The sequence below is a fragment of the Arachis hypogaea genome, chromosome 2 (genome assembly GCF_003086295.3).
Source record: "Arachis hypogaea cultivar Tifrunner chromosome 2, arahy.Tifrunner.gnm2.J5K5, whole genome shotgun sequence".
NCBI lineage: Eukaryota > Viridiplantae > Streptophyta > Magnoliopsida > Fabales > Fabaceae > Arachis > Arachis hypogaea.
In genome coordinates this window covers 70,103,965-70,128,595 of record NC_092037.1, presented here as the reverse complement: position 1 = coordinate 70,128,595, position 24,631 = coordinate 70,103,965, and the positions used below count along the sequence as shown (strand labels likewise).

Sequence of the window (24,631 nt, the reverse complement as noted above, 5' to 3'; positions counted from 1 at the left end):
CTTAAACAGTTTGACCTCTGCTTTATAAGCTCTTGCCTCACAGATTGGATCATTGAATACCCCTAACAATCAACCCTCAAGCTCTAGTGCACTTCCTTTTCAACCACATAATGATCTCTCCATCCCATCACCACCCTCCCTGGAAGAGCATCCACATCCATCTATCCAAGAGTAGCATGATCCCAATTATGCTACTGACCCGGAACAAGAGAGAAGGGATCGGTTTCGCAAATTCATACTTCACAAGAAGCTAGAGGAGGCCCTAAAGGTGACGGTAGGAGAGACCCTTGAAGGAAGTTGTCAAGAGGTGGAAGTCAACAAGGAGGAGCTGGAATTTGTACTAGAGCAAGAGGAGAAAGCCAAAAATATAGAAGAAAAGGATGTGGTTGAAGATTTAGGAAATGCGAAACCTCCATTTGAACCTCAAGTCATGGAGCCTCCTTCCAAGAAGGTCGAATTTGATGTTGAGGAGAGTATACAACCTCCAAAGCATATCATGGTTGAAGACTTGGAAGCGGTTGATCATGAGACATGTTCAATAATTAATGAGTTTCTACCTATAATTGAACTCTCTTCCATTGAACTAGAGGAAGAGGTTAATGTTACAAAAGCTTGCAAAGAGGTGGAAGTTGTCAAGGAAGAGCTCAAGGGCATGGAGCTGGAAATCACCTTGCCAAAGTTGTTGGAGACCTCTCCCCCAAAGCCATCACCATCCATTCCTTCATTCAAGTGGGTAAATCTTTCATCTCTAAACTTAATTAGCCCACTTGAATATGCTTTGCTTGAGACAGAAGGGCAACTTAAAGCTCTTTGTGGCGTTAAGAGTAAAAGGAAGCTGGTTAGTGGTTGGAGTTGTCATGCAAGGTTCAATATGGTTGTATGCTCCAAGTTGAAGTGCAAGAATTGGTATAATTCTCAATTGATATGGTATAAGAGGATGTTTAGGCACTTAAATGAGAATTCGAAGGCTAAACCACCCGGATGGAATCATGATGATCAACAAGAAGACGGGTACAAAAGTAAGGTTTGGGACCCCGGAATTCATTCTAACAATCAACACTCCTGGAGCCTTGTCACTTGTTTTAACTTGCTTGAAGGCTTTATGTAACTAGTGTGGGATCCCGGAGGCTATTGGAATTGCAAGCATTGGTGGGGATTCCTGGAAGAGTTCAAGCATAAGCCGCCCTGACAAGGAGCTCACCAAATGTCCAACTTAAGGACTTTAACTAAAAGTGCTAGGTGGGAGACAACCCACCATGGTATAATCATCCCTTTTCATCCCTAGTTTTATTTTATTTTGTTTTTCACAGTATTCATTCATAATTTCTGCATAATCATCTACATTCTGCATTTTGCATTCTACAAAAAAAAAGAGACGCATCCACGCGCAAGCGTCCATGACGCGTACACGTCGTATTTGGGTTCGCAAATATTAAATATGGGCAGCAAGTTGCACCAGAACCATGCCAGAACGATGCCTCACGCACAACCTGACCCACGCGTACGCGTGCATGACGCGTACGCGTGGGTGTGCAAATCGGCGTTATTGGGTTTTCGCACAGAGAGTTCTGTGGGAATGCGGATGGCTTCGTGCATTTTGCACGATCCCTAATCACGCGTGCGCGTGATGGACGCTTCAGCGTCCCTTCCCTATACGCTCACCCACGCGTCCGCACCATTAGCGCCGTGCACCTTGCACGCAGCGCGCCGCTTAATCAGTTTTCTTTTCTTTTCTTTTCAAATTCTAATTCTTTCTTCTTCTCCTTCCTCCTCTCTTCTTCATTCTTCTTCTTCCACCTTTCGCACTTTCCTCTCCTCCCCTCTCATCCTTATTCCCTTTCTTTTCTTCTATTTTACATTTTCTTACTCGCATTCATGGCATTTTAACTTCATTATTTATACTTTTCTTCTTTTCTATATTTGTTGTTTTCACATTGGTATTAATATTTTTTTCTCAATTATTGCATATTTCTTGCATTACCTTGGGTGCTTCTTAACTTGTCTGCTATCTAGTTGACATACCCTGTGCTTCTATTATTTTCTCACCTATATGTTGTAGCTACCATGTAGTTGAGCACCTTACTATTTGGCACTAGCCCACCTATGTTTTATTTCTTTTCATATCTTTGCTTGTGGGTTCTTTCCTTTCCTTTTTCTCCTCTTTCAGGATGGCCACCAAAAGAGAAAAGGAAAACTTTTCAACCTGGAGCAATAAACAAGTCTGCGGCATAATCTTTGGAGAAAAAGCATCAGTTGGAGCCACCCGCCCACTTGCGCATCTTTGCATGCACCAAGGATGGTGCAATCTTTCAGTGTAGGGAGGTCGATACCGATCTCTGTGGGTTAGTTACCTTCCTGTCTTAACACCAAAGTTTAGTTTTCTTTGTAGTTAGTTGTTGCATTTGCATGTTTGATTGCATTATAGTTAGACTTTGTGCATATTTTACCACTACTTGGTTAAAGTAATATTTTCTTTTTCAAGAAAATTTTTAGAGTATTTCACTAATTCGAATTAAAATTTTAATTGAACTTGTTTGAAGAAATTTATTTTGGAACATGGTTTTAGAACTCGAACACACAAAACCAGTGAGATTTTGAGCCTATTCGATTGGTTGCATTTTATCAACCAATATTTTGTTTTGGTGTGTGTTGTTCTCTCTAAAATTGTGATCTTTGTCTTGATTGATTCTATATTTCCATTATTTGATGTATGCATGCACTTATATGATTGAGGCCCTTGTTTCACTGAGCTTACATACCCATATGGCCTTAACCTTTTCATTATCCCTTGCAAACCAATTTTGAGCATATTTTTACCCCTTTGTTCTTTACTTTAGCACATCATTAACTCTAAGCGTAAAATAATAATGTCCTTAATTTGAATCCTTGGTTAGCTTAGACTAGTGAGAGTTCTCATGAATTAAGTGTGGAGAAATTGGGTTTGCCAATATTTGGTCTGAGAATTGGGTGTTGTATATTCTTGTGAAAATGTGCAAAATAATAGTTGCGCACATATTATTGCATTCAATACTTTAATCATATGCATTGAGAAAGACAAAAAAAATAAAATAAAATAAAATAAAATAAAAAATGATGAGAAAAAGAAAAGAAAAAGAGCAAACAATAAAAAAGGGACAAAATGCCTTAAAATAAATGGTGATAGAAATGCATATGTACTGTACTCAATTTTGGAATGCATGAATATGTGGAAAACATAGTTAATGGGTAGTTAGATTTTGCATTTTAATTACATGGATTATCCTAAGTTAAGTGGGAAGTTTAGGTTAATTAAGGATTCAGATTTTAGTCCACTTGACTAAATACAATCCTACCTTGACCCTAACCCCATTACAACCCTTTAAAGAGCTCTTGATATGTGTATTGGTGCATTAAATTTTTGTTGATTGTTAGATGAAGAGCAAGCTTTAGAAAGAAAGCTTAGTAGAGAATTGAGAGAATCGAACCTTAAACACCTGAGCAATTAGAGTGTATACACTTCCGGTGAGGGTTCGATGCTCGATTCTTTGTTCCCGGCTTTCATGAGCTATCTTCTTCTTGCAAGTTATTTGTACTTCATTTTTATGATTCGAATTAGTGAAATCCAGTTCATATTTATTCTTGAAAGGTTTATCTATTTTTAACCAAGCAGGTAAAAGCATTTCACATTTAGTTGCATTCATATAGATAGGTTGCATTGCATAAGTTCTACCATTTTTCCTTCACTCTTATAGCTTCTCTTGAGTTTAGCATGAGGACATGCTAATGTTTAAGTGTGGGGAGATTTGATGCACCACTATTTCGTGATACATCTTGTGCTTAATTGAGTGAATTTTATCCACTAATCTCACATTTATTCATATAAATTGCATGTTTTACATTTTCCTTCCTAATTTTGTGCTATGATTGAAAACATGTTTCTTTGGTCTTAATTTAGCTAATTTTAATCCTATCTTATTACCATTCAATGTCATGACATGTGTGTTAAGTGTTTTCAGATATAACAGGGCAGGAATGACTTAGAGGATGGAAAGGAAGCATGCAAAAGTGGAAGGAATACAAGAAGCTGAAGGAACTGCAAAGTTGTTAGACCTGACCTCTTCGCATTTAATTGACCATAACTTGAGCTACAAAGGTCCAAATGAGGCGGTTCTAGTTGCGTTGGAAAGCTAACATCCCGGGCTTTGCAACGATATATAATTTGTCATAGTTGATTGATAAACCCCATTTGTAGGGTTTATCTTGTATTGATTTTAGGGGATTTTATAACCTTTTACCCACATTTATTCAATGATATATCATGGTTTTGTATATTCTCCTTTAATTGTGCTTAAGAGTGAAAACATGCTTTTTAGGTCTTAAAATAGCTAAATCTAATTCACCTTGATTCCATTAGATGCCTTGATATGTTTGTTAAGTGATTTAAGGTTTAGGAGGAAAAGATTGGATCAAGGGAATGAAGAAAGAAAGCATGAAAAGTTGGAGAACTCATAAAGAAATGAAAGAACCGGAAAGCTGTCAAGCCGACCTCTTCGCACTTAAACGACCATAACTTGAGCTACAGAGGTCCAAATGATGCGGTTCCAGTTGGGTTAGAAAGCTAACATCCGGGGCTTCGAAACGATATAAGATTTGACATAGTTGCTATACGTATGGTGGCGCGCACACGCATAGTACGCGCACGCGCCGTTGCTGCCACCTGGTTCACTTAAAGCAAAACGTGGCCAGCGATTTTAGAAGTCTTGTGGGCCCAATCCAACTCATTTCTGATGCTATTTAAGCCAAGGATTGAAGGGGGAATGAACATACTTTCATACTTGAGAGGTTAGTTACCATTAGTTTAGTTTAGTAGTTAGAATTAGTTTCTAGAGAGAGAAGCTCTCACTTCTCTCTAGAATTAGGATTAGGATTAGGATTAGTTCTTAGATCTAGGTTTTAATCTTTGCTTTCTTCTACTTCTACATCTCAATTCCTTGTTGTTAGATTCACTCTTCTTCTATTCTTTGGTTGTAATTTCCTTTATGTTGTTCTTGTATTTTGTTGTAGATCTAGTATTGTTCCTTCCATTTTCTTTCAATTCAATAAGAGGTAATTCATAATAATTGTTCTTCTTTACTTTTCTATTGTTGATCTCTTGCAATTTATGTTGTTTACTTTTATTGACTTTTATGTGTTTGTTGAAATGCCTCTTCTAGATATAGTATAGATTTTGTTCCTCTTGGCCTAGGTAGAGTAATTAGTGACACTTAAGTTATCTAATTCCTTTGTTGATTGATAATTGGAGAGATTGCTAATTGGTTTGGAGTGCACTAAAGCTAGTCTTTTCTTGGGAGTTGGCTAGAACTTGTGGCTCAAGTCAATTCATCCACTTGACTTTTCTTTATTTAGTAAGGGTTAACTAAGTGGTAGCAATGAACAATTCTCATCACAATTGAGAAGGATAACTAGGATAGGACTTCTAATTTTCATACCTTGCTAAGAGCCTTTTATAGTTGTTAGTTTATTTTCATTGCCATTTACTTTCATGCCTCTTATCAGAACCCCAAAACAACTCAAACCAATAACAAGACACTTTATTGTAATTCCTAGGGAGAACGACCCGAGGTTTAAATACTTCGGTTATCAATTTCAGGGGTTTGTACTAGTGACAAACAATCTTTTGTATGAAAGGATTTTTGATTGGTTTGGAAACTATACTTGCAACGAGAATTCATTTATGAAATTCTATACCGTCAAAAATCCAATCATCAATGACTTGGCGTTCAGGGATGCGCACGCGCAAAGCACGCATACGTATGGATGGTGCGAAAGTTTAGCGACGCATATGCGCGCATGACGTGTACGCGCGCCTGAGCTACGTGCTGTACGTATAAGAAATCGCCCCCAGCGATTTCTGAACTGTTTGTGACCCAGTTTCAAGCCCGAAAAATACAGATTAGAGGCTGGGAGTGGAGCAGAATCAACCATTCATTCAACACAACTTTTCATTATTCATAATTTTAAGTTTATTTCTTCTCCAATCCAGGTTCAATGTTCCTTTAATTTAGTTTCTTTTCTACTTCTATTTATTCTATTACTTAAATTTATGAATTCTCATGTTAGAATTGATTTTTATTTTAATTCAATTTGAGGTATTTCATATTTATTGCTTGTTTCTCCATTTGTTGTCATTAAATCTCTTGGCTTTGGTTGAGTAATTGGTGACACTTGAGTTATCAAACTCCTTTGCTGATGGATAATTGTTATGTTTGCTAGTTGATTTGAATTCCACTAACTCTAGTCCTTCCTCAGGATTTGACTAGGATCTGGGAAATCAAATTGGTTTATTCACTTGACTTACCTTCATAGTTAGAGGTTGGCCAAGTGGGAGCAAAGAATAATTCTCATCACAATTGATAAGGATAACTAGGATAGGACATCCAGTTCTCATACCTTGCCAAGAGATTTTCTAGTTATTAGTTTATTCCTCTTGCCATTTACTATTCTTGCTTCTTATCTTAAAAACCCCAAAAATATACCTTTACGTAACCAATAACAAGAACACTTTCCTGTAAGTCCTTAAGAGATGTCTTGAGGTTTAAATACTTCGGTTATCAATTTTATTAAGGGTTTGTTACTTGTGACAACCAAACTTTTGCACGAAAGGATTCTTTGTTGATTTAGAAGCTATACTTTCAACGAGAACATATTTGTGAAATTGTAGACTACGCAAAAGTCCGTTCGTCAGTCTCCTAACATAAAACACAAGTTCATCATCTGAAATACCGTCACTGGACTCACTCTCTTTTGATTCTATTTTTGACTTGAGGGCTATTTCCTTTTTTTTAGTCCAGGTTTGTGTGCGGGGCTTCATAGGCAAGAAGTTTTCATCTCAACTCATCATAGGTTATAGGGCATAGGTTATTGCTCTCGGCTAGGACAATGGCAGTGGTTTTCCATTCCTTTGTGAGGCTTCTAAGGAGTTTTTTCACTAGGGTTTGTTTTGAGTAGGTTGTACCCAGAGCACCAAGGTTGTTGATTATGATTGAGAATCTGTCAAACCCTTCATCAATGCTTTCTCTATCCTTCATATTAAACATCTCGTACTCTTTTCGTAGCATATCAATCCTTCATATCAATCTCGTACTCTTCACTGTGTAACCTGGAGTTTCTCCTAGATTTCTTTGGCTGTCTTGCATCTAGACACCTTTCGTTACTCTTCAATGCTGATAGCACAGTGAAGTAGGTTGATGGCTTTAGCATTCGGTTCCATTTTCTTATTATTGTCATCATTCCATTCAGCTTCCTCTTTTGGAGTCACCACTCTATCAGCACTTATTTTTGTTGGAATATTGGGACTGCTAACAATAATCTTCCAGATGTTGTAATCAATGAATTGAATGAAGATCCTCATCCTCTCTTTTCAGAAGGCATACTTCTTCCCGTTGAAGAAGGGAGGCCTGTTGTTTGACTGGCCTTTAGTTAGAGTATAGGCAACTGTGGTTGTGCTCAAGTTGTTTGCCATTGGACCTTTACTCCTAGAAGTGAAGCTTGATTCTGGAGACCTTGGCTCTCGATACCAATTGAAGGTTGTAGAAGGCTTAGAGAAGGGGGGTTGAATCTATGACCTTCTTTTACTTTAATGAAATAACCCTTTTAGATCGCACTTTCATTCTGAATCTGTTTGAACTCAACAGCGAAAAATTTATGAGGCAATTTCATTTTGTCTCAGGAATTTCAGAAAATAGAATAGAGAATGGAGAAGAGAAGTTGACACCATCATGTATCCTGGTTCAGTTGCCTTGTGCAATGCAACCTACATCTAGTCTCCACTACAATAGTGGTAGAATTTCCACTATAAAAGTATTATATACACCAATTTCACAGGATTGACCCAATCCTTTCACTCTCATGTTCTAACCTAACTTGACTTGGCTATACTAATACCTAACTTTTCACTCTTAGTGCTCACCCAACTAAGAAAGGGGTACCTCAAGATACAAGATACAAGACACAGAATCAACCTAAAGAAATTTGAAATTACTCTAGGTTTTTCACTCAACTGTTTCTTTCTGCCTCTTTCCACTCTTAGACTTTTACTTGAGCTCTCTCATTATGTCTTTTACCTCAAGAAATTAAAGAAAGATAAACATTAGAAAGAAAATTACAATCTGTAAAACATGAAAGAGATTGATGCTTCAACAGCCTCTTTGCTATGTGATGAACCAGATTTGCTTGCCTCTGATTTAGTTCCTCATTCTGGCAGAATGCTCCTTTGACTAGGAAGCACTGTCCAAGTAGATGAACTTCTTCAGAGAACTCTTCTCAAAACATTAACCTCAAAAATACTAGTTCTCTCTCCTTGTCTTCAGAATGATGAAAAACTTTCTTTTGTATCTCCTTGTATGTTGCTGAGTTGCTCTTTCCAAGTCAACTCCTTGAGCTGTGTGCTACCAACTTACTTTTTCACTTTCTTCCATTATTCCTCAAATTAGGAACTTTTGGTTCTGACTTTCTTTCTTGATCGAAAGCCTCAAGTAAGCAAGGAAAAACATTTTCAATGGCAATCCCACATCTGAACTCTTGAGATGCTACTTTGTCCTCAAGAAACAAATTTGACCATTAATTTACGACAGTTATTAACAGATATCATTTTCTCCATTTATTCCAATTTGGAGTGGCAGGGAGTTGGGGAAGAGGAGAAGAAATCACGATGCATGCAAGAGGAAAGAAGTTACCTTTAACTTCTGCCTTAGTTTGATGTGGTTTGATTTGGGTGATTTGACCTCTACCTTTCTTGCTTAATCCTTCTCTTTCTTTCTTCTTTGGTGAACAGCTTAGGAACTAAGCTTTCTTTCTCTTTCTTTAGATTCTGACTGAAGAGGAAAAAGTGAATGTTGCCTTTAGAACTGCACTTTGGAGGAATCAGCTTTGAGTGATCAATTCGGGTTTGGGTTGGTTATTATTTATTCATCCTGTTTGATTTCTTTGGCCCATCTGATTTCGTTGCTTTGATTCCTTTGGGCTGTTATTGTTTTATAGCCCATCAGCTTTGATTTTTATTTTCCATTCAATTGGGTTACTGCTTTGTTTTTCTTTGGTCTGCAACACTTAGTCAAATTCAATTAAAAACTAATTGGGTATTTAACTCACTAAAAATAATATTTGTCATCATTAAATTTATTTAGTTAATTTCTTAACTCAACAAAGATGATGACATAAGAAAAATGAAGGTCTTAGCCTTATCTTCTCTTGATTATTCTAGCTCTTTTTTTTTTTATGATATTCCCAATTTTTTGGATTCCAAACGGATTTATGCATCAAGTGTCTATTCTAAATAATTTTTTCTCATTAAATCAAGAGTGGCAAATTTAAGTTTTTGTAAATTTGACATGATAACTCTATTTAACAAAAATAAATAAAAACAAGTAAATAATTAAAAATTGTTATAAATATATTGTTATATATGACTTATATTGTAATCATATTTTAAAATTTAAATAAATAGAATCAATTATAAATATAACCTAATTGAGTCAGTTAAAAATTAAGCTATTGACTATAAATAATTTCTTTTGATATTCTTTGGGATAACATAATCATTAAATAAATTAAAATCATCCATTATTCTCTCTATTCTATTTCTTCTTCTCTGTCCTCTTAAATTCTAATCTTTATTTTTATAACAAATTATTAGTATGAGTTTTATTTAAGTAGTTCTCTACTTCTCACTCACTAAATATTTATTTTCTCTGATTTCTTTTTACACCACACATAAACTATTTTATTCTTTTAGCATTGAATCAATTCTTTTAGTATCTCTCATGTACTTTGTTCAATATGCATGTCTTTGTATCTATTTTTTTATTCCGTATATGCCTTTCTTTTATTTCATGTATGATTGCATGCATGATTAATTATGTGGTCACTTCCATTGCATTTCTTTTTGCATATTTCTTGTATGCGCTGATCTCTCTTGTTTATATTTGCTGTTTAGCAATGATGGTCACTAGTTATATTTCTAACACCCTAATAGATAATAAACATTAAATTTAGTTTGATAAATACATATAACTTTGCCATCATTAATGTGCATGATAAATAAATATAATTTTGCATTCAGTTGCTTTGTTTGATGGAGCAAATAACATATATATGCGCATTTTTTTCTTTTCTTTTCTTTCTTCGGTAGTTTTTTATTTTTTTCTCTTTTAGTTTGTTACTTTGTTGCTTCTCTTCCCTTCCTATTTTTTCTCTTATTTGTTACGCTATTTTTTGTTATTTAGTTTATTTATTTATTTATCTTTTTATATATAATATTTTATTTAATATTAATATCATTTTTTCGAAATAAATGACAAATAATTTTAAAAAATACATTAAAAGTATTATTCCTTCAAGTAAACATATAACACGAGTTAAACCCTAAAATAGTCTCTGAGATGGGCGCCGTGCACTAAAATCATTCCTAAGATTCTAATTGCACTAATTATGTCCCTGGGGTTGAAAAAAGTGCACCATATTAGTCCCTGACCTATTTTTCATTAACGACATGATGACATGGCTTAATGACATGGATTGTAAGTAACACGTGTCACTCCATAATTTGACCACGTGTAATGATATGATGATGTGGTGACCAGTGACACGTGGCATGCTGACGTGGATGATTATGCCACGTGTCACAATATTATTTATCCACGTGTCTGTTTGTGCCATGTGTCGCAACAGTATTCATCCACGTGTCGTCCGTTATGTCATTGTTGTAGATCACCAAATTAGTCCTTCACTTTGCATTAAGTGACTCATTTTAGTCCCAGAAATTGAATGTCGTGCACCAAATTAGTCCCTTCACTAGTTTTTTCTCATTTTTTTCTATAAATTCAAAATTCTCAATATTTTTTAATGCATTAATTTCAATTCTATTTTTTCACATGTTATTCAAATAAAAGTGTTTTTATAAAATATCTTTTCTCTTGCGAATACCCTAACCGCCAACTTGGAGTTAACGTGAAGGCATTTCAAGCACCTTCACTACCATCTCTGACTTCTTTCATTACTTTTATAAAATATTTTTTCTCTTGCGGATACCTCTAACCGCCGTCTTGGAGTTGACGTGAAGGCATTTCAAACTTCCCTTATTACCATTTTCGACCTCTTTCGTCTAGACTGCAGAGGTCGGAGATGGTAGTGAGGGTGCTTGAAGTGCCTTCAATCTAGCTCATTTACACATAATGAAAATGTGTATTTCATAAGAACAAAAAAATATTTATTTTAATTATTGATTTATTGTTAAAAACACATATTTTTTGATGAAAAAAATATGCCTAATCAATCATATAATTATTTTTTTATAATAACATACTTATATATTACACAATTTACCAATGTTAAATTATGAAAAAAAATTATATAATTAAAACTAAAATCTTAAAAATTTTTATAAAAGCACTTATATTTAAACGATATATGAAAAAATAGAATTGAAATTAGTGCATCCCAGATATTGAAAATTTTAAATTTATAGAAAAAATGAGAAAAAATTGGTAAATGGACTAGTTTGGTGCACGACATTCAATTTCAGGGACTAAAATGAGTCACTTAATGCAAAGTCATGGACTAATTTGGTGCATCTACAACGATGACATAATGAATGATACGTGGAGAAATACTGTTGTGACACGTGGTACAATCATCCACGTCAGCATGCCATGTGTTATTGGTCACCACATCATCATACCATTACACATGGCCAAATCATGGAGTAACACGTGTCACTTACAATCCACGTCATCAAGCCATGTCATCATGTCGTTAATAAAAAATGGGTCAGGGACTAATATGGTGCACTTTTCTCAATCTCAGGGATGTAATTGGTGCAATTGGAATCTCAGGAACGACTTTAGTGCACGACGCCAATCTCAGGGACCATTTTGGGGTTTAACTCCTGTAACACCCATAGAGTTAGTATCATAATTTTATTTACATTCTCAGCAATGAATATATACCTTTGATAATTTATTAAATTATCCTTTTTATTTTGGATCCTTTTACAAAGAGTCGAAAACGCAATGAAAACATCATTTTTGTGAGCTAAGAAAAGAACTTATCAGAATCTAATATAGTCATCAACCACTACTAAATCATAATATTTTCTTTCCAAACTTTGAGTTCTAGTAGGACAAAAAAAATCAATGTGTAGCATTTTCAATGACCTTTTGGTAGAGATTTTATCATTGGACTTAAAAGAAGATTTAGTTTGTTTGCCTAATTAACAAGCATCACAAGTGATGTCTTTGTCAAACTTTATATTAGGAAGACCTCTAATAAAGTTATTCTTTACAAGTTTAAAAATTTGAAACATGCTTGCATGTCCTAATTTCTTATGCCATAGCCATTTTTTAGATTCCATAGAGGTGAAACATGCCACATTTTGTTAACACGTAGAATAAAATTATGTATTTATTTAAAGAAATTATTTAGTATAATAATGTATTTATTTTTATTTTGTAATATTCAACTCATTTAAATAAAAATGCAGAATTATTATACATGTAATCATATTATATATACAGAAAAAAAAAATAAGACCTAAGGCTACACTTATATACAGTAGCTATAGTTTATAAAAAAAATGAGGGACCTAAGGCTACGCTTATAAAAAGTAGCTATGGTATACAATGTGGCTACACTTTATATGTGATGTAGTAGAGTTGAAAAGCGTAGCCTATTCTGGAAAAATGAAAGCTGAAAAGCGTAGCCTTTGATCCTGGACAGCATCACTTGAAAAGCACACCCTATTCCAAAACGCCAAAAGTATAACCCTTGGTGCAGAAAAGCGTAGCTTTTGAGAATAGGCAATGGCCAAATAGGAATCACTCCAAAAAGCGTAGCCGTAGCCCAGAAAGCATAGCCGTAGCCTAAGGCATCATTTTTTTTACTTTTGGCTATACTTTTCATGTGTACCTAAATGGGTGTTTTTCTTGTAGTGGTTCTTTTAGTTCCTCTAGAATGAGTCCATACACATTGTTATACCTTTTAGCTTCAAACAAAATTTCGTCGGATTTTTCACACACAACCAAGCATTCTAATTTCTTAAAGATAACCAAATATCCTATATCACACAATTGGCTAATGCTTAGTAAATTATGTTTTAGTCCATCAACTAAAAACACATCACTAATGAAAGAAAAAAAAATTTTACCAACTTTTTAAAGGCCACAATTTTACCTTTATCATTGTCACTAAAAGTTACAAAGCCTCCATCATATTTGTCGAGTTTGATGAAGAATGTAGACTTTCCGGTCATGTGCCTAAAACATCCACTATCCAAGTACCATATGTTATCCTTCTTCTTCGATGCTAGACAAAACTGCACAAGACTCTTAAGTATCCAAATCATTTTGAATCCGTTAATGTTAAATCATCTTCATTGGTCAAGACCACTATAGTTGCCAACTATTTTGTAAACTTTATCACTTACTTGTCTTTCAATAATGAATCATTAAATAAGAAAATGTCCATCCTGATTGTATAAACGACAGAATTTTTTTGGTTGCTATTTTTTAAGAAGATTTGGATTTTGAAATCTTGTGACTTTAGAAGTGGAAGCCACATCTTCAAATTGTGAACTTTTGAAAATAGTTTCTAATTTTTTAAGATAACCTAAATCTGCTTTTTCTTAAAGAGGTGTTTGATTAGCCAACAATTTATTTAAATTTTCAAAATTTTGAGCAAACTTGGCTAGATCCTATTTTAGACTTTTAACCTCTTTATGCAACTTATTATTTTCTTCAAAACAGTTTAAATATACAATCACTAAATGTTGTTTCTCACAATCTTTAATTTCAGTCGTGAGCCGCTTGTTTTCTTCAACAAGATCAACAGAGGTTTCGGCTTCTCTTAATTTTTCTTTGAGAAATGTATTTTCAGCTTTTTAGATGTTATTTTCAGATTCAAGTTCATGACACTGATTTAGAAATATCTTAATTTTTCAGTGACATGATCAATCATGAGATGAAAGTTTTCATTAGAGGGTTCAATAAAAATTACCTCATCAGGTTTGCTGTGGTCAACCATAAGGCAAGCTTGAGAGCTGCTGTCTGAATCCTCATCTTCATCTGAATCATTTTCCAGATCTTTCCAAAATTCCATAAGTCCCTTCTTGTCTTTTTGGTTTTTGTCCTTTTTCTTAAGTTTTGGACAGTCATATTTATAGTGTCCTACTTTTTTACAGTTGTGGCAGATGACCTTGCTTAGGTCCTTCTTTGATCCTCTTGAACTGCTTCCTTTGCTTCTTCCTCTCAGTTTCATCATTTCTTGTGTTTTCTAGCAAAAAAACACAAACTCGTCATCTGATAAATCATCACTGGATTCATCACCCAGAGACTCAATACATGATTTGAGAACCACTCCTTTTTTTGTATCATTTTTCAAGTGAGTGATTTCATAAGCAAGTAATTTTTCTCTCAGTTCATCGTAAGTCATTTGACTAATACTACTACTCTCAGATATGACTGTAGATTTAGTTTCCCACTCTTTTGTTAGACGTCTTAAAACTTTTCTCACTAGCACTGGTTCAGAGTGTGTAATTTTCATAGCATCTAAGCCGTTGATGATGATGGAAAATATTTCGAATATATCATCAATGTATTCTCCTTCCTTCATAGAGAACATCTTGTATTCTTTACATAGCATGTCAATTCTGGTTTGCTTCACTTGAATAGTACCTTCATGTGTGACTTGGAGTTTATCCCAAATCTCCTTTGCTATTTTGCACCTTGATACCTTTCAGTATTCTTCAAAGCTGATTGCACAGTTTAACATGTTGACAGCTTTGGCATTAAGCTCTATCTTCTTTTTGTCTTTATTGTTCCATTCGGCTTCAATCTTGGGAATGACAACGCCATCAGCACCGATTTTGGTTGGGATTTGAGAACCGTTCATGATGATTTTTCATATATTGTAATCCACTAATTAAACAAGGATCTTCATTCTTTCTTTTCAATAGTTGTAGTTTTTTTCATTGAAGAATGGAGGTCTATTATTTGATTGTCTTTCAGTTAGAGTGTATGCCACTACGTTGAAACTATTGTTGCTTGCCATCAAGATCTTTTCTTCAAGCTGTAAATCTTGATCTCTTTAAGACTAAGCTCTGATACCAATTGATGGTAATAAGTGACTAAGAGAAGGGGATTAAATCTTTGCCTCCTTTTTACTTTTCTTTTAACCTTGCTTTCCGTTGAGAGAATACAAAAGATATTTTGGTTTTGTCTCCTGATACAGAACGAGACAGAATAAGTTTCTTGCAGGGAGTGTTGTATTGAGCGTGTGGCTTAGTAGAGTTATCAGAAGATGATTTACCTTTGTCTCCCAAACATAGCAAGCCAGAAACTGATAATAAAGTAGAGAGTAGACACACCGATGTATCCTGGTTCGGCTACTTAGTGCAATGTAGCCTACATCCAGTCTCCATCACAACTTTCACTATCTTTTTCAACAGATTACAATCACAAATTCTCCCTAGGATCTACACAATCCTATCTAGGACAAGTCCAGGTTCTAACCCTAACCTGAACTTGACTAGGACTCACCCTAACTTTCAACAGCAAAGAGCTAACCCAACTTGTTAGGGAATTCCCTCAGGATCATGACACAAAATAAAAATACTAACAAAGGATTTTTGAAATAACTTAAGCTTTTTCTCAAAGTCTAGCTCTCTGCCTTTTTTTACTCATTGGCTTTTTCTTACAAACCTCACCATGTTTTTCTTTTACCAATGAAACTCAGACAGACTAAATTAAGAAAAAAATACAAAATAAAAAACATGAAGGAGAAGAACAAGAACAGCTCATGGAGCTATAGAAACCGAAACAAGTGCTCTTTCTCTCTTGCTCATTTTTTGGCCGTTCATCCCTAATATAGAAGAGTGGAGCTTCCAAGGTTTGAACAATCTTTAATACTTGGGTTATCTTCTTCTCCAATAATCAGAACCAGCAGCGACGTGGTCAGAGAAAAGAGAGAAGGCTGAAGCCGTGACATGCAGCCATACCATTCTCTTTCATTATTTTTCTTCAAACTTCTTGAACATAAGCCGTGTATCTTTGCTGTGGCTTCAAGTTTGATTCTTGATCGTTGATGAGCTACTGAGCACTTTTGATTTCACTGTCTTCATAGTTGCTTAAATGGTGCTTGTAGGTCAGAGAATTTTTTCACAGATTCTCGCTGAAGTACAAATGGAGAAATCTCCTTTTTGTGATCTTCTGTTGCGTTGAGATCTCTCCTTTGTTGTAGCCCTTTACTTTTCCTTCTTGCTTGAAAATGGAAGCTAGCTTTTTATTCTTCTTTTTTCTCTAACTTTAGATCTTTCCTCTTTTTTCTTTCTTGGTTTAGACGGTAATGTGATAAGGAAGAAAATAGAAGAGAGAGAAGAGAGAATTTGATAGTTCAGTGGATGTGTAAATGAATTCAAATGAGTTGAAGTTCAAATTTCAGGAGAGTGAGTTTTGGTTACGTATCACCGAATAGGGCTTGGATCTTTATTTGGGTCAATGTACTTTTATTCTTTTATTTTGTTAAGGGTCCACTTTGTTTTAGATGAGAAGCATTTGAGGTGGAGGCAAATGAACATTAAATCTTGATTGTGTGTGTATTTAGGCCCATTTCTTTCTTTCTTTCTTAAGGTTCAGCAACTCAACTTTTAGGTCAAGCGCGATTGCTTTGCTGAATCTAATTGGACCAGAATATGTATGTATGTGTGCTAATGTTATGTATGTATGTGTGCTAATGTTTCATTCTTCTTGGACTAGTGTGATTACTTTTAATTTCTGCACACTAAACAAGACATATCACACAAACAATTTAACTCAATAACATTTAGTCATCATCTTAATCATAATTTGGTTCAATAAACTCAACAATGTTATTAATAATTGTATGACTTTTTATTACTAATAATATTATGACTACTAGTCATGATAACAACACTAATACTATTAGTCATAATTTTATTAGTAATAAAAATCATATAATTATTAACAATATTAATGTTAATAATACAACTTAATAGAATAATAAGAGTTTTACTGTTATTTTTTTATTCTATTTATACATAATTTTTTTATTTTTTATTTTTTATCTTAATTTAATTTCTAAAATATAATTAATCGAATAACTTAATCTTAAACAAATTTTAATACAAAATTAGTCTATAAATTTTAATCACTAAATGTGTGATAATTTATTTTTTTAGGATTAATTATTATCATAAAAAAAAGGTACTAAATATAATATAAATAACATTATTTATCTTTTAATTATTGTTGTTGTTAAAATTATTATTATCAATGTAGTAATATTTATGATTAATATTAATATTATAACTATTAGTAATAAGTGTTATTATTGCTCTGAATATCATTAGTAGTGGTAGTAGTTGTAACAGAAAATACCATATGAAACGAATCATTTTTACATTAAATTTTTGTTTTACAAAAATAGTTTTTTGAGCTCATTTATCCATCTTGGTTGTAAAAAAGGATAAAAATGAGAAGAAACCCAACAAAAAAAATAAAAACTATTCATTTTACTAGTTAATTTATAGAAAAAAATTTAAGTGTATCAGAAATATTGGTGTTTCAATTATTTTAATCGTTGATTTCAATTAATATATTATATATATTTTTATAATTCAAATCAACGGTTAAAACAATTGGAATAGCGATGTTTCCGATATACTTAAAACTCTTCCTAATTTATATAATGGTCATTAACAATGATTAGGTTATAAAGGTGACTGACCCAAATACAGGAATCATATTGCTAATACTGCGTTGCGACAGTGTTTGTCCCTTATAATAGACAGATATTATTTAGGAGTTTTAACCAACTCAAATTTATATATGTAATTTTTATGTAATCTATTTTCAAGAATTGGCTTTAATATTTTGGGCCAAAAAGATAAAAGATATAGTGTAGCGACATTTGCCTATCAGAAACAAGCTAATTTTAATGTAGTTTGCATATTTTTGCTGTCAAAAATTGTAATACACTAATACCTCTAGTAACATTAAATCCTGTTTGGATTTTTCCCCACACTAAATACTTAATAGGAACTCAAATTCATTTGTCAATTAATTAACTTCATTTATGTTAACAATAAGGTTTGAGTTTGAGCAAAATTTTTTTTTCTTTTTTTTCTCATAAACCAAAATTAGAAAATCCTGTGATGGACTATAATCTATAAAACATGGATGATGGACACTTTTTTTATTTATCGTGTTTGTGTGTCGAATATATTTTAGATACAATATTTATCGATATACGTGTTTTTTGTGTTTAACTATGTCTTAATGAAAAATAAAAAATTTTTCTCTAGACATATTTAAATACTATCACGTGTTAGCGTGTTCAATCTTATTCTTAACATGTATTTTTGAAATAAGTTTAGAAATAATATATATTCATTATTAAAACAAAAAATATTTTTAAATATTTTATTTAATTAAAATTTTTTAAAATAATTAAAAAATTAATTTATATTTTAATATCAATAAAATACCAAAATATCATTATAATTTATCTAATAAATACTTTATATTTTATATTTATACCATGTTGCTGTATCTTATAAGAAATTTAAATTTGTGTATTCACATATTTCGTATTGTATTGTGGTCTGTATCCATGTCAATATCTATACTTATTAATGGAATATCACAAATAATATTATCAAAATCAATTAAAGTAAGAATTGATTGTACATAAGAACAACTGAAAATTATTAACCAATCCATAGATTTTATAAACGCGAATGTTACTATATAGATGGAGAACTCTATCTATATGTGTAGATTATACGTGTTAGTCTCTTAAATATTATGCTGTAAGCAGTGGCGGAACCAGAAATTTTATAAGAGGGGGGCCAATTAAATATAAAATATAACAAAAAATTAACAAAATATGATTTGTAGCATATATATCAAAAAAGTAATTATATTATATAAAAGTCAATGTTCAACTACATACTAAAACTTTATGGTCCAAACTTTATGTATGCTCTACGAATTTCATCTTGTTGATTGATAGGATAATTCCAAATTTGCGGACGCTTTCCGGGATCACGCATCAATGTATCAATATTAACTTGATCTATTTCAGTCCTTGCTATTTTGGAAGCAGGGGGTTGAATATCTTGCTCAACAAGTTGTGTCACAGGTTGTTCAATAATATTTTGAACATTACTCAAAGAATCTGAAGCTGAATTTTGTTCATCATATATTCTCTCTTTTCTCTTGAAAAATGAGTGAATTGTTTTCATCTTTGACATTTTTAACTTAACTTGAACTATCTAACAAAAAAAAAACAAAAATAATTGCATATATATTATTTTCTTAAAAAAAAATATTAAACCTATTGAGCAATAACAAATAATTTTAGAAACACAAATATATAATAACCAAAAATAAAGTTATTGATTTACCTGATTATTTTTTGTTCCAAGTCTCACAAAAAAATAATTCTATTGAGTTTTGTCCTCACTTCAATCTTTGAACACTGTCCATTATAAAAAAAAATAAATTAATTATTTTAAATAAATAATGTAAATAATACTTGACATTGTCATTAACTTAAAAAAAATTGAAATATACCTCTTTGAATCTTTGTTGTGCATTCAATGGTTAATATTTTGTTGTTCACTTCTCTTCAATGGTTTTTCTTCATATGTCTTGTTTTGGTATGGAAAGAAAATTAAAATGAGAAGAGTAGAAGACCAAAAGTTTAGGAATCACTAAAAGAGAGAGAAAAGTGACGCTATGCCTATGATAGTTTGAAATAAATATTTGAAAAATGTACTAGGGTTACTTTAATTAATAGTATGGGCTTGGGCTAGTATAATAGAACCATTTTTATTAATTATTAGAATGAGCTATTTGTTAACAAGAACAACAATAATTCAAATATCCAATACATAGTGCAGTTTTTAGTTATTTTAATTTATAAAATTTTGTAACTTATATTTTTTTTAATATTATATATAAAAAAATTTAATATTATTAATTATTACTATTTACTATTTTTTTAAAAAAATTTAGGGGGACCATGGCCACCTTAGGTCCCCCGTGGATCCGCCACTGGCTGTAAGACAGGGAATGATGTGACGGAGCTGTAAAGCGCAACTACGGATTTTTGTTAGTGTTGTAGAGGTGTGTCACATTGCTTAATATTCTCAAAATTGAATTAAGGGACATATTAGTAGATTATAATTTCTTGATTAAGGTTACATGTGTGTCCGTTTGACGACGTTGTTTGTTTGGGGTACATATATTTTCAAAGAGGAATTTCGGGCCTTGGCAAAAATAATCCATTTATTAGGTTGTATTTGTTCATAAGATAAGATATTGAAAATAAAACATAAAGGACGGAAATATAGAATTTAGTGTTCTTATATTCTGTCGTGATAAAGTAGAACAAATTATGAAAATTTAATTTATTCTCTTTTTCATTCAAAAAAATTGAAAAGAAAAATATAATTATAAAAAATTAACAAGAATAATAAAAAAATAAAAAATAAGTTGTGTCTCTTATTAGTGTCTTTGTGTCCTTTTTGTCAAGATAGACACAAAATATACTAATTCAGTTTTTCTAGATACAATATTTTTATCCATATTTCATATGTCAAATACAATTTTATGTCTCTATATCTCTATCTCAATGTTCTGTCTTTATAAACAAACACAACCTAATAGACAGATCTACAGTATGCCATTATCTCCGCTACTAGCGTAGCGACCACAGCGTTCTCATTCATTGTGCGAAAAAGAATTGTCTGTCACGCTAGAAAAATCCTCCAACATGAATGGCTAAACAGCGACTCCACACTAGATGCACTATTTATCTTAGGTCTAGCATTCTAATATCTCTCTCTTCGACGATATCATTATTACTTTTTTGAACTAAAGAAAAATTACAAAAAACATCTGACCACCAAAAGCTAAAATGATATAAAAGAAATAAAATAAAATAATATTAAACATTTTTTTATTTCTACTAGATTTGAAAATTAATTTTTAATATTAATTTTTGTAGTGCCTAGGAATGGGAATGGGGCTTCATGGGAGCAAGGACCCATCCCTCACTCCCATCTTTGTTTAGTAAAATGTCTTCCGGTCTCGCTCCATCTCTATCACGGGTCTTTATTTATTTTTTTCATCGGAAAGCGGATATCCATGGATATTTAGTTTTTAATTTTTTTTAAAAAAATAACACAATTATGATAAAATTTAATACAATTTAACTAAATGTATCAAATTAAAACACAATCAAGCACAAATCCAATGTAATTAATATACACACAAAATCTTCAACATGCAAATTAAAATAAAATGATACAAATTTAAATAATTAGTTATTGTCAAATTTAAATATTATACACATAATTAATTTGTTCTTTATAAAACTTAAAAAATAAAAACAAAAACAATTAAATAACACTTATATAGAGTTATTTAAATAAATTTTATTGTGGAAATTTTGCGAGTTTTTGTGGGGTAAATATCTTAATCGTCTTTCCTGCCCTTATTTATTCATAGGAACGAGTCCTATCTCCATAAAAATTTTGCGAGTCCTGATTAGTTCTCTCAGATAATCACCGCAGATATCTGCGGGTACAAATTTTTTTGCCATTAAGAGCCTAAGGTTATCAACATGATTAACATTTTAGAATCCACAAAAAATGAACACTGACCTTTTCACGGGCCCACTACTAAGAAACTTGTTGTTTCGGACTAAAGGTTGGTGTCTTAAGAAGTTGACATGTGTAATCTAGGTGACTTTTAGCATTAGCCTCTCCCAAACTAGCTCACTGTTAACCCATACTTTTTTATATTAGTTAATGGTGATGTGGCAAGTCTTTTGAGAATACAATTTTGAGCACCTGAAAAATGTTATTTGTTGCAGAGGTATGTTAAAAAGTTAAAATAATAAAAGAAGACGTAGCTATATTTTTTGACAAATGGGTCAGCTTTTCAAATGGTTTAAGATGGATGGATGAATATTGTATGTAAAGGTATGTGAGGGTTGAAAAAAAAAAAAGAGAAAGCATTTGCTTTCTAAAGATTTAGAGCAAAAAAAGATGTTTGAGAGGAGTAACCCCTTTACTGCATGAGTGTATTTCATCGTGCCCTTTTTTGCTGCGACGCCCCCTCCTCTTGTCAGTGACGCCATCGTAGCCTTCTCTTCTCAACGATGTAGCCACTCCCTCTTCACATCAGCTGAGTTCATAGTCTTGGAGGTATTCCCCTGTTTTTTTTACGGGATTTGCATGCAACAAATAATTCTTAGTTAAATTCATTTTTTCACAAAATTATATAGGAATGAAATAAAGAATTGTTGTCACTATAATCATGTAGATTTTATTGTTGTTACTATAATCAGCTTCAGCTTTAGTTTTGATCCATAATACATCATCTAGATTTTATATTTACAGCATATCTTTATTTTTTTAAAATATAATATTTTCTTTGTAGGTTGTATGCTAGAATGGAACAGGAAGATGTAGTCTCCTATTTTCATGGTGCAATGGCTATGGCCGACAAAAAATTGTGTGTCACGACGAAGAAGAACTGGTTTTCGATGACCCAAATGTTTGTCTAGGTGATGAACCTTCATCGGAGGTGGGTGAGAATGCGAATAAGGATGGGTATTTTGGCGATAATATTGGTGATAATTTTTACGAAAATTGGAAAGACCTCGCATTGATAGGATTGCTGACTTTGGCCGAATTAACTTTAAAGAAATAACTTTTGATCAAATGAGATTGCTACATTTTCCCGATCGGCATGTAGCTTTTGCTTTTGGCAATTTATATGAAAAAATGAATGGGTTTTCCACAAAGAAGGCCAGGCCAAGGTGAAATGCCAAGAAACAGGCGACACAACAGCAGTTTGTTTGCTTTAGGCAGGGGTTCAGAGAATTTGCTGCTGATAAGGAGGCCTAAGAACGTAAGCAGGAGCCTAAGCCTGAGACTAGATGTGGCTGTCTAGCGCAGATGCGTGTTCATCTACATTTGGAGAGTGGTAGATGGATTATTTCATTCTTTGATGATGTTCATAACCACGAGATGCTTGACAAAACACTTACATTTATGCTCCCTGGGCACATGAAGATAAATGCTACCGCAATTTAACAAATGAATATGATGCTGAGAATTGGGATTAAAACACCACGTCATTTGTGCACACTGCGGGGGGTTCCAAAATGTACTATTTTTGAAGAGAGATATGTACAACCAGATTGATAAACAGAGAACGCTAATAGGGAGCGATGCGATGTCTTGTATTCGGTGGTTGGAATCATTTGCAGAGGAGAATCCTGGAATGTTTGTGCGTTACTTAGCAGACAAAGAGGGTCGTTTGGTGCATCTTTTTTGGTTTGATAACTGTAGTCAGTTAGATTACCTTGTGTAGTATTTGATGCAACTTATCGAAAGAATAAGTATATGTGTCCACTGGTTGTGTTTTCTGGCGTAAATTACCATAACGAAACCATTATTTTTGCTGCTGTCCTTGTTGGAAATAAGAGTGAGGGGACATATTCCTGGATACTTGAAAGATTTTGGATGCTATGAAGGGGAAAGCTCCTTAGTGTGTTAGCACAGATGGTCATGGAGTAATGAGAAAAGCCATTGAAAAATATTTCCTATGGCTTATCATCGTCTCTGTGCATGGCATCTCTTTCGGAATGCAACATCGACTTTGGCCAATCCAATATTCACTTCTGAGTTTAAGAAGGGCATGATTTTTTATTATGAGGTTTTAGAGTTTGAAGACAGGTGGGAGAGATTGGTCACTGAGCTTCAGCTTTAGGAGAATCAATGGGTCTGTGACCTTTATAACCGGAGGAAAATGTGCGACTCTGACAAAATGAATATGCAAGGGTTTGCATTCATTACTTGGTAAGTTTGTCCACTCCCGCCATAATTTGAGGGGCTTTTTTGAACAATTTTTTCGCTGTGTATCGAAGATGAGGTCTCAGAAAACACAATCCAATATGCATAACATGGTTAGACACTTAGCGTTGTAAAGTCCTTACATGATTTGGAGAGGTCTGCCACAAAGTTACTAACGAGGGAGATATTTCTCTTGTTTCGGCCCATGCTGTTCCGTGTATGTACATTAAACGTCTGGTCTTGTACATTAACTCCGACATCAGACATATACACCATTTTACGGTTGGGCAATTCACAGAACTACTGGCATGTTTCGCACTATCCCGGGGATTCGATTTTTAAGTGCTCTTGTTTACGGATGGAATAATCCCTTGGAATACCATGCGATCACATTGTGTCCCTTCTTGTACATCTTGATTTCATGGAAATCCCAACGAGTCTTGTTTTGGAGAGGTGGTCTAAGAACGCTCGGTTGAAGATGAGGCAATATGTTGAGAAGGGACTGTTTTGTTGGGACTCTATGGTAACTTGTCGCAATTGGATGCTGAACGGCCTATGTAAGGAGATGTGTGTGCTTGCTTCAGTGAGGGAAGATCAATTTGAAACGGTCACTATGAAGGTACGCAACAAGATCACTCATTTAAAGCACGATACCAAAGTTGGGCCTTCCCCACCCGCGGTTGTTGGCCAATCATCCACACTCGAGGG

The 24,631-nt window shown here is 33.4% G+C and overlaps 1 long non-coding RNA gene across 1 annotated transcript; it reads right to left on the bottom strand.

Annotated features, from left to right (window-relative positions):
- Positions 1-18,916: 18,916 nt before the first annotated feature.
- LOC140177903 (uncharacterized) lies at positions 18,917-20,025 on the bottom strand. Its single transcript, XR_011869519.1, has 2 exons — positions 19,626-20,025; positions 18,917-19,530 (listed from the first exon to the last, which is right to left on the bottom strand). It is a non-coding gene; the product is annotated as an uncharacterized lncRNA (long non-coding RNA).
- Positions 20,026-24,631: the final 4,606 nt, after the last annotated feature.